This window comes from Danio rerio, chromosome 6 (genome assembly GCF_052040795.2).
Source record: "Danio rerio strain M-AB ecotype USA chromosome 6, GRCz13ab, whole genome shotgun sequence".
In the NCBI taxonomy this organism is placed as follows: domain Eukaryota; kingdom Metazoa; phylum Chordata; class Actinopteri; order Cypriniformes; family Danionidae; genus Danio; species Danio rerio.
Genome location: NC_141026.1, coordinates 60,679,292 through 60,694,059, shown reverse-complemented (window position 1 = coordinate 60,694,059; position 14,768 = coordinate 60,679,292). Strand labels below are relative to the sequence as shown.

The following is a 14,768-nucleotide window of genomic DNA, read 5'->3' as shown; positions in this document are numbered from 1 at the left end:
CGCGGACTAACACAGCCAATAGGAGATCAATGCGAAGAGCGCGGATAAATCGATGCCTGGGATCTGGATGTAGGTCAGGAATCTCTGTTGGCGCGAAAAATCATGACGATGGATTTGATTTATGAATTATAAATATTACATAACGTAATTCATTAATGTTCATGTATTTATGTGGCTTGTCTGTCTTTTATTCCATTATTATTTCATAATCACTGTTTATTTTGTTGTGTTTATTTTCTACGTATTCTCACTAGAAACTTCATACGCTTAGACACTATTATATGAATATCATATCATATAGAAATATCATGGCAATGAAAGGCTGGATTCTGTATATAACTGCTTGACGCCTCATAAAGCAACAATATCCCCTGGAAAAAAAAATCTAAACAATTTACACCTTGATAATCCTGGGGAATTGTTGAATGCATTCAGGCTGAATTAAATTAAATTTAATTATATTTACATTAGCTGTATTAATGCAATAAATACATATTTTTTATTGTACAAAAAAAAAACAGCATAGATAATCAGAACACATGAACTACAATCAGCAATAGATATATGGAAGATATGTAGGTCTATATATACATATATATATATATATATATATATATATATATATATATATATATATATATATATATATATATATATATATATATATATATATAGTGCTCAGCATATAATATGAACCCCCACAAATCTCTCATTTAAATTAATATTTTCTATTGGATGCTTTACAATATTATATTTGTGCATATACATTAGATTAGTCAGCCAAATCTAGAGCTTATCTAACAAAATAACTTACGATCATGGTTCAGAAATTAGTAGTTCAAATGTATATGTTACAGAAAAATATAAAAAATCATTTTCAAAAATATCAAAAATCAAGAGAAACAAAAACATGTATATAATTTTGTTGAAATGTAGTTTTTTTGCTATATTTTTGCATGAATTTAAATGTATCATCTTTCCATTTCTAAAGATGTTCTGTAAACAAAAAATAATTCAATAAATATGTTTAATAAATCTGTTTTGTTCAAATGCATCAAAATATATTACCCATTCACTTAGATGACCAGTAGTGTTTTAGTCAAGGCATAACTAAGGAAACCTTTATATTTGGACATGTTATTCGTATATTTTGTTACACAATTAGTGAATATAGCTCTATTACATAACAAACAGATTGATGTAATCCCTCCATATCCATATTCAAAATATTTACTATCACTATCAATAACTCTAATAACAATAATTCTATTAGATTTTATTGTAACACAGATCGGCTCCATTTTTAATAACGAAATTCATGTTTGGATTCTCTTTATATAGATAACCCAACTAACCAAATACGAATCTATGGCTCCATCTAGTGGAGAAACAATTAACATCCCCATTTACGAATATCATTTCAGTTCATCATTTACAAACTTATTTCTCATTATATTATTAGTAGTATTTTGGTGCATTTCTGTTCACAACTTAAACAGAAATTAATTAATTGCTTTACGACTCTTACATGTTGTAGACCTCATTTATTCATTCATTCATTCATTCATTCATTTTCCTTTGGTGTAGTCCCTTTATTTGTCAGGGGTCGCCACAGTGGAATGAACCACCAACTTATCCAGCATATGTTTTACACAGCGGATGCCCTTCCGGCCGCAACCTAGTACTGGAAAACATACACACTCATTCTCTCTCTCTAAAATTTTTTAATCATATTAATCATATTAAATATCATATCATATTAAATATTAATCAAATATTAATCATACAGGCTTAAATTTGGATTTTTTTTCTGACTAAATTTAGAGACCAATCAAAACACCTCAACTACCGCACAGCAACGTGCTACAAACCAATCAAAACACCCCAGCAACCGTCCAGAAACTCTACAAACCAATCAGAACACACCTACAACACGTTTATAACCAATCAAAACACTCAACAGCTGCACAGCTTTGATAAAAAACGAATCCGAAACCGTTCATCAACGCTGAAAACCAATTAAAACACACCAAAAACAAACGCAAAAACATCCCAACCGCTGCCAAAATCCATCCACAAAGAATTTGGTTCTTAAATATTACTATAATTTATTTCCCAGTACTTGGGTTGCAGCTGGAAGGGCATCCGTTGTGTAAAACATGCTGGAATAGTTGGTTGTTCATTCCGCTGTGGCGACCCCTGATGAATAAAGGGACTAAGCTGAAGGAAAATTAATGAATTATTTTAATTTATTCATTTACTTTGGTAAAGTTTTTGTCCTTTATTTTATTCTCGAAGCAACACAGGGCCTCACAGCAAGAAGGTCGCTGGTTTGAGTCCCGGCAGGGTCAATTTTTGTTTCTGTGTGGAGTTTGCATGTTCTCTCCGTGTTGGTGTGGGTTTCCTCTGGGTGCTCCAGTTTCCCCTACAGTCCAAACACATGTGCTATAGGGGAACTGATCAACTAAATTGGATTATGAGTGTGTGTGAATGAGTGTGTAATATATATTACTTGCATTAATTAAGAATATTAATCATACAGGCCTAAATTTGGGATTTTCTGTGTGACTAAATTTAGAGATCAATCAAAACACCTCAACAACCTGACAGCAACGTGCTACAAACCAACCAAAACACCCCAGCAACCGGTCAGAAACGCTAATAACCAAACAGAACACTTGAACAGCTGCACAGCAATGATAAAAACAAATCAGAAACTGTATGTCAATGCTTAAAACCAATAAAAACACACCAAAAACAAATGCAAAAACATCCCAACAGCTGCAAAAAAACATCCACAAAGCATTGATTTTCTTAAAAAAAATTTCTTTATTTCCCAGGACTGGGTTGCAGCTGGAAAGGCATCCGTTGTGTAAAACATGCTGAATAAGTTGGCAGTTCATTTCGCTGTGGAGACCCTTGATGAATAAAGGGACTAGGCTTAAGGAAAATGAATGAATTATTTTAGTTTATTCATTTACTTTGGTAAAGTTTTTGTCCTTTATTTTATTCTCGAAGCGACACAGGGCCTCACAGCAAGAAGGTCGCTGGTTTGAGTCTCGGCTGGGTCAATTGGAAAACAAACTCAAAAACATCCCAACAGCTGCTAAAAACCATCCACAAAGCATTTGGTTCTTAAAAATATTCTAATGTATTTCCCAGTACTGGGTTGTAGCTAGAAGGGCATCCGTTGTGTAAAACATGCTGAATAAGTTGGCGGTTCATTCCACCGTGGCGACCCCTAATTAGTAAAGGGACTAAGCTGAAGGAAAATTAATTAACTATTATTTACTTCGGTAAAGTTTGTCATTTATGTTATTCTCGGGGCGACATATTGGCTCAGAGGTTATAGAACTATGACCTCACACCAAGAAGGTCGCTGGTTCGAGTCCCGACTGTACCAGTTGGCGTTTCTGTGTGGAGTTTGCAAGTTCTCCCCTTGTTGGTGTGGGTTTCCTCCGGGTGCTCCAGTTTTCCCCACAGTCTAAACACATGCGCTGTTTGTGAATGTGAGAGTGTATGGGTGTTTTCCAGTTCTGGGTTGCGGCTGGAAGGGTAAAGTTGTCGGTTCATTCCGCTGTGGCGACCCCTGATGAATAAAGGGACTATAAGCCAAAGGAAAATGAATGAGTCAGTTTTATTCTGGACTGATGTGCAGCACTCTTGCGTCCTCAGTGGGGCAGCATTGTGTTTTGATAAGCTCCTAGAGAGTGACTGGGGCCTACGTGACAGCACTTTTGTTTTCTTGTCCATAATTCGATCTACAACCGTGGTGCTCACATAAAAAGGTCAACACTGTTCAATTAAACATTTTCCCAAAGTTTACATTTGATTAAACACAATCATTTTACAATCCTGTGTGTAGGCTGAAAATGAAGCTGTAATGCGCTTGGTCATAAACATGACCAGAAGAAAACTAATTAAATCTGCTGTATCCATGCATAAATGATCCTTTCACCGTAGCAGCGCCATGTCGTCTCATTTATCAAGCTTTAATCTGAGCATTTGATGAGCTGTTCACTGAATTATTAATGTAATTGCCATTGCTGAATGACTTTACTATGAACCACCACTGCAGGCAATTTATTTCATCAGATCTCCATTGAGCTCAAACACACACTCACACACACACACACACACACACACACACACACACACACACACACACAGTTTCTCTCTGCAGCCTTGGCCCCGTCTGTAGATTCGATTTTGTGGCTTCACCAGGAGCCAAAATCATCAGCAGATTCTGTGTATCTTATAAGAAGTCGAGTAAAGTTATATGAACAATTTTTTCCTTCCCCCAATGTGCTGTGTTTCCTTTTTTGTGTGTGTTTTGATCCCGGCTCTTGCGGCGGGCCGCTCTGTGGTGAGGCGCGGGCTGGAGTGGCGCTGCTGTGTTATTTTTGGCGGCAGCAGTGGTTGGTGGCTCTGGAGATGGAGTGGAGCGTTCCGGATCCAAAACCCAGGCTGTTTAAGGGAATTCTCATCTGTAATGATCAGCGTCATTATGGGCTCACACTAACTGCAGGACGAGCCGCGCGTTAATTTCAGCACGTCCCTCAACCTCCCCGAACAATTACATGCATCTTGACGAACACCATGATATCCACGAATGCCGTCGACAAAAATGTTATTTTTAAGCATCATTGTGCCCTTCAGCAAGTGAGGAGTAAACTTTACTTTAAAAAATGAGCAAACATGTTGCTTTCAATGTGATTTGTTGACGTTATTCACACAAAGTAAACAGAGCAGCTTGATCTCAGATAGTTTTACATGTTGCCATTGATTTAAGTATTTGATATTACTTTTAATGGTAACACTTTATAATAACTACACACTATAAATCCCTTATTAAGCATTAGCAAATAGTGAATTCATTATCTGTTACCCTGCTGAAAAATCCAGCTTAAACCAGACTAGGCTGGTTGGCTGGTTTTAGCTGGTCGACCAGGCTGGTTTTATAGGGGTTTTGGCTGGTTTCCAGGCATTTCCAGCCTGGTCTTAGCTGGTCAGGCTGGGAGATGACCAGCTAAAACCAGCTTGACCAGTCTAGCCAAGCTGGGAGTCCAGCCAAAACTGGTCAAGCTGGTTTTAGCTGGACTTGGTGGGTCATTTTCCAGCCTGACCAGCTAAGACTAGGCTGGAAATGGCTGGAAACCAGCCTGGAAATGGCCAAAACCCTCTAAAACCAGGCTGATCAACCAGCTAAAACCAGCCAACCAGCCTAGGCTGGTTTAAGCTGGATTTTTCAGCGGGGAAGCATTAACTCTACATTAATAAACGTTAGTAAGCAGTTTATAACTGCATCTACAAATGCTGTATTCTTGACTTACAGTCACATTCACAATGTGTTTAATAATTGTACTTTCATACTTAGTTAATGATTTAATTTTCATTACTTAATTAAGTATTGCATTATTTACAAACCATTTGTGTTTAAGAGTAGTTGAGGGTTTTTAGGATCATTCAGAATGAGTAAGTAAATGATTAATAAACTATTAAAATCAATGTTTACATGTCTTAATATTCAGGCATAAATTAATGGTTACTATGTATGTTAACAAATAATAAACATTTTTAAGTAATCCTGTTGTTTTAAGTTTTAATTTAGTGATTAAACCTGTTTCTTTCAAAGTGATTAGTTGATTTTACTTATAAAAACTGAATAAATCCTTTGCTTTGAAAGTTGTTGGCACTAAAAAATATTATTCGAAGATGATTCCTTGGATTTACTCATTTTTTTATGTTAAGTGGTTTTAAACAATTTAATTGTGTTGAATTTAAACAAACAAATTAAGTTGAACATTATTCAATTTAATTTGTTTGTTTAAATTCAACACAAATAAATTGTTTGCTACAGCTCTGCATGCAACACTTTTTTCAGTTACTGAAGAAAAAAATGAGTCAACATGTTGGCTTTATAGAGATTAGTTGACTTTCCTTAAAAAGTGAGTAAAACTTTGACTTAAAATGAATAAGTAAATAAACTATGTGGATAATTATAAAATACAGTTAATTTAACAGCAATTACAGCGACAAAACAACAGCTGAAGTTATAACTTTTTAAAGTAATCGCTTTTTTACCTTTTACAGTGTAGACTGGGTGAAATTTAAGCGTTTAATTTCATATTTCATTTTAGGATTATTATTTGAGGTTAGATTGATTTGTTTTAAAAATTATTTTTATTGTGTTTTAGCTTTAGTATTATTTTAGTACAATGAGTAAAAGTAAATAAAAATGAGTGCCATAAGGAAACGGCTAAAATAAAATTAAGATATTTTTAATTTTTGATTATAGTTTTGTATTTTTAGTAAAAAAAAATTAAAAAAAAGAGTTTTAATTTAGTTACAGTAAGACAAAAGGTAGAGCATGTCTCACAGCTAGCTTAAGAATTAAAGTTTTTTACTTTACATTTTATAATTCCAATCATTACAATTACTGTGACCACCAGGAGTCCACAATGAACTAGTCCTGATTAATTTTACAAACTAGTTGTGGCGACGCAGTGGCGCAGTAGGTAGTGCTGTCGTCTCACAGCAAGAAGGTCGCTGGTTCAAACCTCGGCTCAGTTGGCGCTTCTGTATGGAGTTTGCATGTTCTCCCTGCGTTCGCGTGGGTTTCCCACAGTCCAAAGACATGCGGTGCAGCTGAATTGGGTAGGCTAAATTGTCCGTAGTTTATGAGTGTGTGTGTGAATGTGTGTGTGGATGTTTCCCAGAGATGGGTTGCGGCTGGAAGGGCATCCGTTGCGTAAAAACTTGCTGGATAAGTTGGTGGTTCATTCCGCTGTGGTGACCCCGGATTAATAAAGGGACTAAGCCGACAAGAAAATGAAAGGAACTCTAGTTGTAATAAATATATTTCATTCATTCATTCATTCATTCATTCATTCATTCATTTTCTTTTCGGAAAAAACTCAAAAACTGGCCCATTCAATAATATTATCAATACTTTTTATATTAATTAGAAAAATAAATAAAAATGTCTATTTAAAAATAAACATAAATACAAAAAAGTAATTTTTTTCTGCTTTGTATTTAATAAACCTCTGCATATGTAAACTCCTTGCACATTAAAACGATGTCACTGTTATGAAGTAGAAAACATCTCCCTCTATTTCTGCTTTGCAGTCTTCCACCTCATGTTTGGATTGTAGATCTAGAGCCCTTTAACAGACTGAATGAAAATCATCTCGTATATTTTCTCAGTAGAAGTTTGCTTTGAGTAACCGGTGCTCAAATAAACACAAACGAAGGCTTCCGACCAGCGTAACGCGGCACATTCTAGGTCAAGCGTTGCCGCTGTTTAAAGTCTAAAGCCAAGCTGGTTTGTGCAGCGTGGAGCATTTTTCATCCTCCCATTACGTGCTGTAACATCATGTTAAAACGTCCCTCTAACCACTCTTGGCATTCAATGAGAGAATGAAATGATTTCAGTTTATATATTTATTTTTGGTGGTGAGAATGCATGTAAAGTCGGCCTGCATGATGCCAAACAGAGTGTGCGCATGTGTGTATCGGGTTCTGTGCATGACGGCGCACACTCGTATATGTGTGTGTGTGTGTGTGTGTGTGTGAACCCACAAAGATATTTCAATTTCTGCTGGATATTAAAGAAGCATGCGGTGGCAGCAGCTCTCGGCCTGCCAGCGGGTGATTTTGTGGCCGTGACTCTGGGGGGGGGGAGGCAGGGGGGGAAGTGGCTCATGGTCAGGGCCCCTGCCGGACACACTGGCGCCTCTTTCTGGAGGACTTCAGAACCACCACACTCCTCCACCAGATCCCTGCCAACCCAAATCACTCACTTCAACATGTCTCTCTCTCTTTCTGTCTCTCTCTCGCCCACTCCAAGGCTCTCTCTAAAGCTATTTTCCTATCAAATCTTAATTTCTCTGAACATTTGTTTGTGCTGTTTTCTTCTAATGCAATGTCAGATTCCAATGCTGCAATAAAAAAAAATGGTGGTGAAGTTGGCCCAGTCTTTTAATAAATATTCTTAAAGTCTGTGTGTAATCATGAACATTTAACTTGTGCATGTTAATCCATTGATAAAACAGTTTGTTTTGATAATCTTCAATCGAAACATCTGCTTCTGCGTTTGGATTGGCTGCTTTTCTGATGATGTCAGTTTCTGCCATATTCTTAGCCCCTCCCCTCATACCATTAGTAATCTTCAATCAAAGTCTGAGCATTTGCTTCTGCGTTTGTATATAATATAATATAATATATATATATATATATATATATATATATATATATATATATATATATATATATATATAGTCATTAAGCAAACGCTTTTGTGTATTCACAAATGAATACAAGGAAGCAATTTACACAACTATAAGAGCAACAATGAATAAGTGCTGTAGGCAAGTTTTAGATATGTAAAGTGTAAGACGCAAAACATTATTATTATTATTTTTTTTGTAGTACAGTTAGCCAGAGAGGCAATTGCAGATTAGGAAGTGAAGTGGAGACTAAATAGTTGAGTTTTTAGTCGTTTCTTGAAGACAGCGAGTGACTCTGCCGTTCTGATGCAGTTAGGGAGTTCATTCCACCAACTGGGCAGATTGAATGCGAGAGTTCGGGAAAGTGATTTCTTCCCTCTTTGGGATGGAACCACGAGGCGACGTTCATTCACAGAACGCAAGTTTCTAGAGGGCACATACATCTGCAGAAGTGAGAGCAGATAAGAAGGAGCAAAGCCAGAAGTCACTTTGTGAGCAAACATCAGAGCTTTGAATTTGATGCGAGCTGTCAAAACCACAGGTAAATGCTTTACTGACCATGGTATTACTGTGCTCAAGTGGCCTGCCAACTCTCCTGACCTAAACCCCATAGAGAATCTGTGGGATATTGTGAAGAGAAAGTTGAGAGACGCAAGACCCAATACTCTGGATAAGCTTAAGGCCGGTATCGAAGTATAATTATTTGAAGGTTGACTTTTTTCGTATTAAAAACACTTTTCTTTTATTGGTCGGATGAAATATGCTAATTGTTTGAGATAGGAATTTTGGGTTTTCATGAGCTGTATGCCAAAATCATCAATATTAAAACAATAAAAGGCTTTGAACAACCTCAGTTGTGCGTAATGAATCTAAAATATATGAAAGTCTAAAGTTTATCAGTACATTACAGAACCATCATGCAGGCTTATTCAGGAGGCTGCATGGTGGCATAGTGGGTAGCACGTTCGCCTCACAGCAAAAAGGTTGCTAGTTCGAGCCTCGGCTGAGTCAGTTGGTGTTTCTGTGTGGAGTTTGAATGTTCTCCCCGTGTTCACGTGTGTTTTCTTCCGGGTGCTCCGGTGTCCCCCACAAGTCCAAAAACATGTGGTATACGTGAATTGGATAAGCTTAAATTGTGCGATGAGTGTCTGTGTGGGTGTTTCCAAGTGAATGGTTGTAGCTGGAAGGGCATCCGCTGCGCAAAACATATGCTGGATAAGTTGTTGGTTCATTCCATTGTGGCAGCCCCAGATTAATAAAGGGACGAAGCTGAAAAAAAAATGAATGAATGAATACATGTAAAACACAGTTTAGGGTTTTGAAATCCTCCTAATAGCTCCAGTATTGTCTGATTCAATAAACGCCACTAATTAAACACTTTTATTTACATGCATTTGTTCCAGTAAGATTAGCAGGATTAAACAACAGAAGCGGTCTAATTGTTTTGCAGCTGATTAAAGCTCCAGCAGTGTCCCTGTGTTTCCCAGCGGACGGCCTGAGGAGCGGGAGGGCAGGTGTGTGCAGGTGAACGGGTCATTGTTCAGGGCTGATGGGTGGAGGAGACGCCTCGGGCTGCGCTGCGTCCAACAAAAGCCCCAAAACAAATGATGAAGGGGAAAAAAAATCACTAACCTAAAACAACCAAACCAGGTCAGAGAAGGTCAGATGGAAAACTGATTAAGAAAAAGGAAGGAGAGCATTCAGTTTGGCAACACAAATGAAGATTGATCATCATTAGCTCATTTAAATGAACTGCGCTGGTGAATAGGAGTACTTATCTGGGCCTTTCATGCCCGTCTTTATAGGCTGCAGTCTGAAACTGAGCTCCTGCTGCCCTCGAACGTATCAAACGCACCACTAAATGGACCAATTCTGTTTATAGGAACTGTGGGCAGGCTGTGGCAGACTCCATGCCCCTGTAAAAAGATAATATGTTCCCTATTAAATGTCCCCTGGATGACAAATTGCTTCCAGAATTTAAAAAAAAAATAGGAAAGAAATGGAAGTTAGGGAAATGAGCTGTGACATTTCAAAATAGACACACACTCTTAATTCTCTTTTAGTTTATAATAGTTTTAAGCCCACAAGATGTATACTTACTAAACACTCAGAAAATGACTTTTGCTGTTAAAGTACTTAAATAAAATGAGCTGAAACAACACAATTCATGGCGATAACTTAATTGTTTTACGTTCAGTCTACTTAAATTTGGAAATACCATTATGTTAACTCAATCGATTTGTGTTGGGACAACATGAAGGAATTGTGTGGAGCCCAGCATTATTACAGTATACTCAAACATTACGCTTGCTGTTTGTTCATACTTATTTAAAATGAGTTGAAGCAACACAATTCTTGACTTTTTTGGGAGGACAACTCTGAACAGATCTGGACTTTACTAGAACTATGTTAGGCTGCTTTGACACAATCTACATTGTAAAATATAAACATGAATTGAATAACTGAATTATTTTATGTTCAGTCCACTTAACTTTTTAAAAAATAATACATTTACTTACTTTCTTCATGTTGTCCTGCATTTTTACAGTGTAGCAGTGGTGAAGTACATGTGATGGGCTGCTCATGATTCTTTATTCCTCGCTTTTCTAATGCATCATGACTCTGTACGACACTGGAGCATCGCTGCATTGATTATTTCTCTTTTCTTGCCATTTTTTGTCTTGCAAATTTTGTTCTCTGAGAATTGTATGTTTATTTGTGAGCCTAGAGCACAAAACAAATTTTAAGTTGCATTATTGTATTTAGGAAGAGCCAAAAACACAGTGCTTAAATTAAAATCCTCGATTTTTCTTCCCAAAATCATTAGAATATTAATAAAAGATCATGATCCATGCATTTAGTAATTCTTGAATTTCTTTGGGAAGGGGTATAATTTAAATGTTTTACATTCAGTCTACTTAAATTTGTAAACACAATGAAGTTAACTTAAGTGATTTGTGTTAAGACAACATGAAGGAATTGTGTGGAGCCCAGCATTTTAACAGTAACCTCAAACATTATGCTTGCTGTTTGTTTATGCTTGAACCAACAAAAATCTTGATTTTTTGGTGGACAACTATTGTGTTCAAACCAATTTCATTCATGTTGTCCTAATACAAACCGATTGTGTGAAACAAACATAATTTTTTAACAATGTAGCAAACACTTTTCTGACAAAGTGCAGAATTTGGCCTTAAGCTTATTTATCCTTTTTTTGATTACTATGCCATCATTAAAATTATAGATAGAAGGCTTTAAGACAAATTAAATTTTGAATTATTCAATTGGCCAAGTTCTGACTGAGGAAAGTTGAATGAGCTGGCCAGTTTTTTGTAAATACAGTTTGTATATTAAAACAAGTTTTACCAGATTCCTATTTTTATTAAATGATGGATGTTAATAAAATTGTAAAATATTTATTTTTTATATGTCTTTGTTTATTTTTTTCAAATGCTAATATCATAACAATATTTATAAACTGGATTACAGTTTAAATCCAAATTTGTAAATAAAAACTTCGTAGTACAATACTCTGATGAGCACAAAACTGTAGTAGGGTGTATCAAAAAAGGTGTAATTATGATCACCATCTGTCAAGCTGATCCATGTCACTATATTGCATAATTAAATAGAAAAGGAGACGGATTGCTGTAAAACAGGTCCATTTAAAAAAAAAAAACATAAACAAAAAAGAACCAACTCTTTCAACAGGCTGGCTACGGGACTGAGAGGGGCTGCTTAGGTTTCTTTTTGCCTCACTTTTCTAATGCATCACAACTCTATACAGCACTAGCATTAATTATTTCTCTTTTCCTGCCCTTTTTTTTGTCTTGCAAATATAATTTTCTCTGAATTGCAGGTTTACATGTGAGCCTGTAGCACAAAACAAGTCTTAAGTTGCATGACTGCATTTAGGAAGAGACAAAAACACAGTGTTTGAGTTAAAATGATCGATTTTCCTTCCAAAAATCCTTAAAATGTAAATAAAAGATCATGATGCATGAAGACATTTGGTAAATCTCCTACTGTAAATATATCAAAAGTTGTTTTTTGAATAGTATCATGCATTGCTAAGATCTTAATTTGAACAACTTTAGTTAATATTTAGATTTTTGCAGCCTCCAGATTTTCATTTGTATATCAGTCAAATATTATCCACTTGTAATAAACCAAAGATCAATGTAAAGCTTATTTATTCAATGAGAAACGTATATGAAGCTAATTTATTCAGCCGTTTCAGACAATACACAAAGGGTCACCAAAATGTACCCTTAAATGACAGATTCTGTAGTCCTGGATCACATTTTGCACTCAAACATCTCACAAGTCCTGCACAAGAAATGTAAAAAATCCTGCATTCATCCTCTGCCCATCATAAAGAAGCAGGAGTTTGCGCTTCCCTCTTTTCCTCTCATCTTTTCTTCTTTCCTTCCTTCTCTCTCTCATGGCCCTGAGTATATTTATCTTTTTATGGCTTCACTCGAGGCAGATCCTTTTTTTTTTCTCCCCCTCCAACATAAAGATATAAAAATAAAACAAGGTTACCGCCACCACAGGCGAGTATAAAAGTTCAAAAATAATAGCAGAGGCCGAGTCAAAGCCACGGACCCTGCTGTACCCCCCGTATAAAGCTGGCACACCCCACCCAGCCCACTTCAGACCACCGTAAACATGTCAGGCCTGATGACAGAGCTTTATCCAGCTGACCTCAACTCCAGCTCATTACAGCCAGTAAATTAGAAACATACATCTGCAGTCGGATGAGGAGAAGAGAGAGCTCTTATATATGAAGGCTGATGCATGCATTTGATCGTGTAAATGTAGGCCGTCGTGTGTGCTATGCTTGCGGAAGTCATTTTTATTGTTAGCATGCAATGTAAAAAATATCTGTGAATTAGCTGTTTTCTGGATTTTGTGACTCATGTTTGTAATTTGTATATTTTTAGTTGAATTATGGGATCTTGATCCTTCCTCTAAGAACTTTTAACCTTGAAAAGTGACTTTAATGAACATGTTTAATAGTTTAAAGTGCAATATTATCTGGGTTAGTGTTGTATATCATGCAGAAATCAATAAAAACCTTGAAATAACCTTCCAGTACATGTTTTGCTATTATACAGAGGTATTTCTCTAGATCAGTGATTCTCAAAGTATTTTCACCAAGGACCACCTCAGAAAAAAATTGTCTCTCCAAGTACCACCATAATCAACATTATTACAGTTTTTCTAGTTTGCTTTGACCTGGTTAAAGAAACTAGGTTCCTCTTCATTTTCATTATCACTATCCCAGCAGAGCAGAAGACCGGTCTTGCAAATGTGTAAACTCTTTCTCATTGGGTTGACACATTTTCCCCACCATTTTTCCAAACAGTTAACACAGATGTCATTCAAGCAGTCCAAACTCCATTGTTTTAGTTTTGGTAACCAAACAGAATCCATCTATTCTTAACTATTAAAAACTACCAACATCAGTATGAAATCACTGAAGCACCGGTTTGACACTCCTTCACACAAATCTTCAATTAGCCATCATTCTGCAAACCTTATATAAACGATGGAAGGTCTGTGTTGTTCTGTGCCAGCATTGATGGAGGTGGTCGATATGGCTATGTCCTATACTCCCAATAGTTTTGACTGTATATTAGTTTACTTGTGTTTTCTCTAATATTTACAGTATTTTATTACTTTTGTCTGTTTTTTTTATATACAGTATTTCAGTTTTCAGCCACAGTTTGAAAAATGTCATGAATTCAATATAAATTCAATCAAAGCACATCTTATTCTTGATCCAATTCTTTGCAAAAAGGCGAATTTGACAGCCCAAATAGAGACAACAAATGCCACTGGCTATAGGCTACAATGGCAAGCAATGGTGGTGCATTTTGAGTTCTGTATTTTGTATTTTGTTGTCCATTGTGTAATGATTAATTGAAAGAGCTCATATACTTGTTTGCAAGTTGTGTAGTTTGAAGGTGAAACTAGCTTTTGTTGCATATGTTAAATGTTTTGACACGATATGTGCCTTTTGCAAGCAAAATGTGTCATTTTGCCCATGAGTGCCGCTGTTTACGCCTGTGTGTTAACTGTTTTGAAAATGTGGAGTTTCAGTTGACAACTGCATCCAAGCAATCGAGAAAAACTGTAAAATGAAGTAGCGCAGTTGGCAAAATTAAGCAGCTACAGCACTGCACAGTTCGAAAACGAGGCAAAGTCATATTCATTTAATGAAATTACATTCTTTACAAAATATAAACCTGATCAGACGGTTTTTGTCATGTGACTCGCAGTGCGGCATTCTTAAAAGTTAATGTTTCTAACTGCGGACGCCTGGAATACGTAAGCGTGTCGTGCTGCAGTTCTCACTCATTTTGCTTGCCTGAAGGTTGAACTTTGGCACTCAAGTGACCGAGATGTAACAAGAGAATACGGTCAATTTTTGAAAATAAAAGATTTTTCTAAATAAATGATCGTTCAGACTTCAGATTATAAATTAAACTGAAATAATTCATGATTTTTTTGTGCGGCCGGGTACCACCA

General features: G+C 36.3%; 2 protein-coding genes across 3 annotated transcripts in view; one reads left to right on the top strand and one right to left on the bottom strand.

Moving 5' to 3' along the window:
• LOC147843705 (uncharacterized) overlaps positions 1 to 14,768 on the top strand; it is a 999,056-nt gene that overhangs the window by 258,835 nt on the left and 725,453 nt on the right. The gene's annotated exons all lie outside the window — the stretch shown is intronic.
• The window catches only part of ralgapb (Ral GTPase activating protein non-catalytic subunit beta), a 471,588-nt gene that overhangs the window by 55,142 nt on the left and 401,678 nt on the right, over positions 1 to 14,768 (bottom strand). The window lies entirely within an intron of this gene.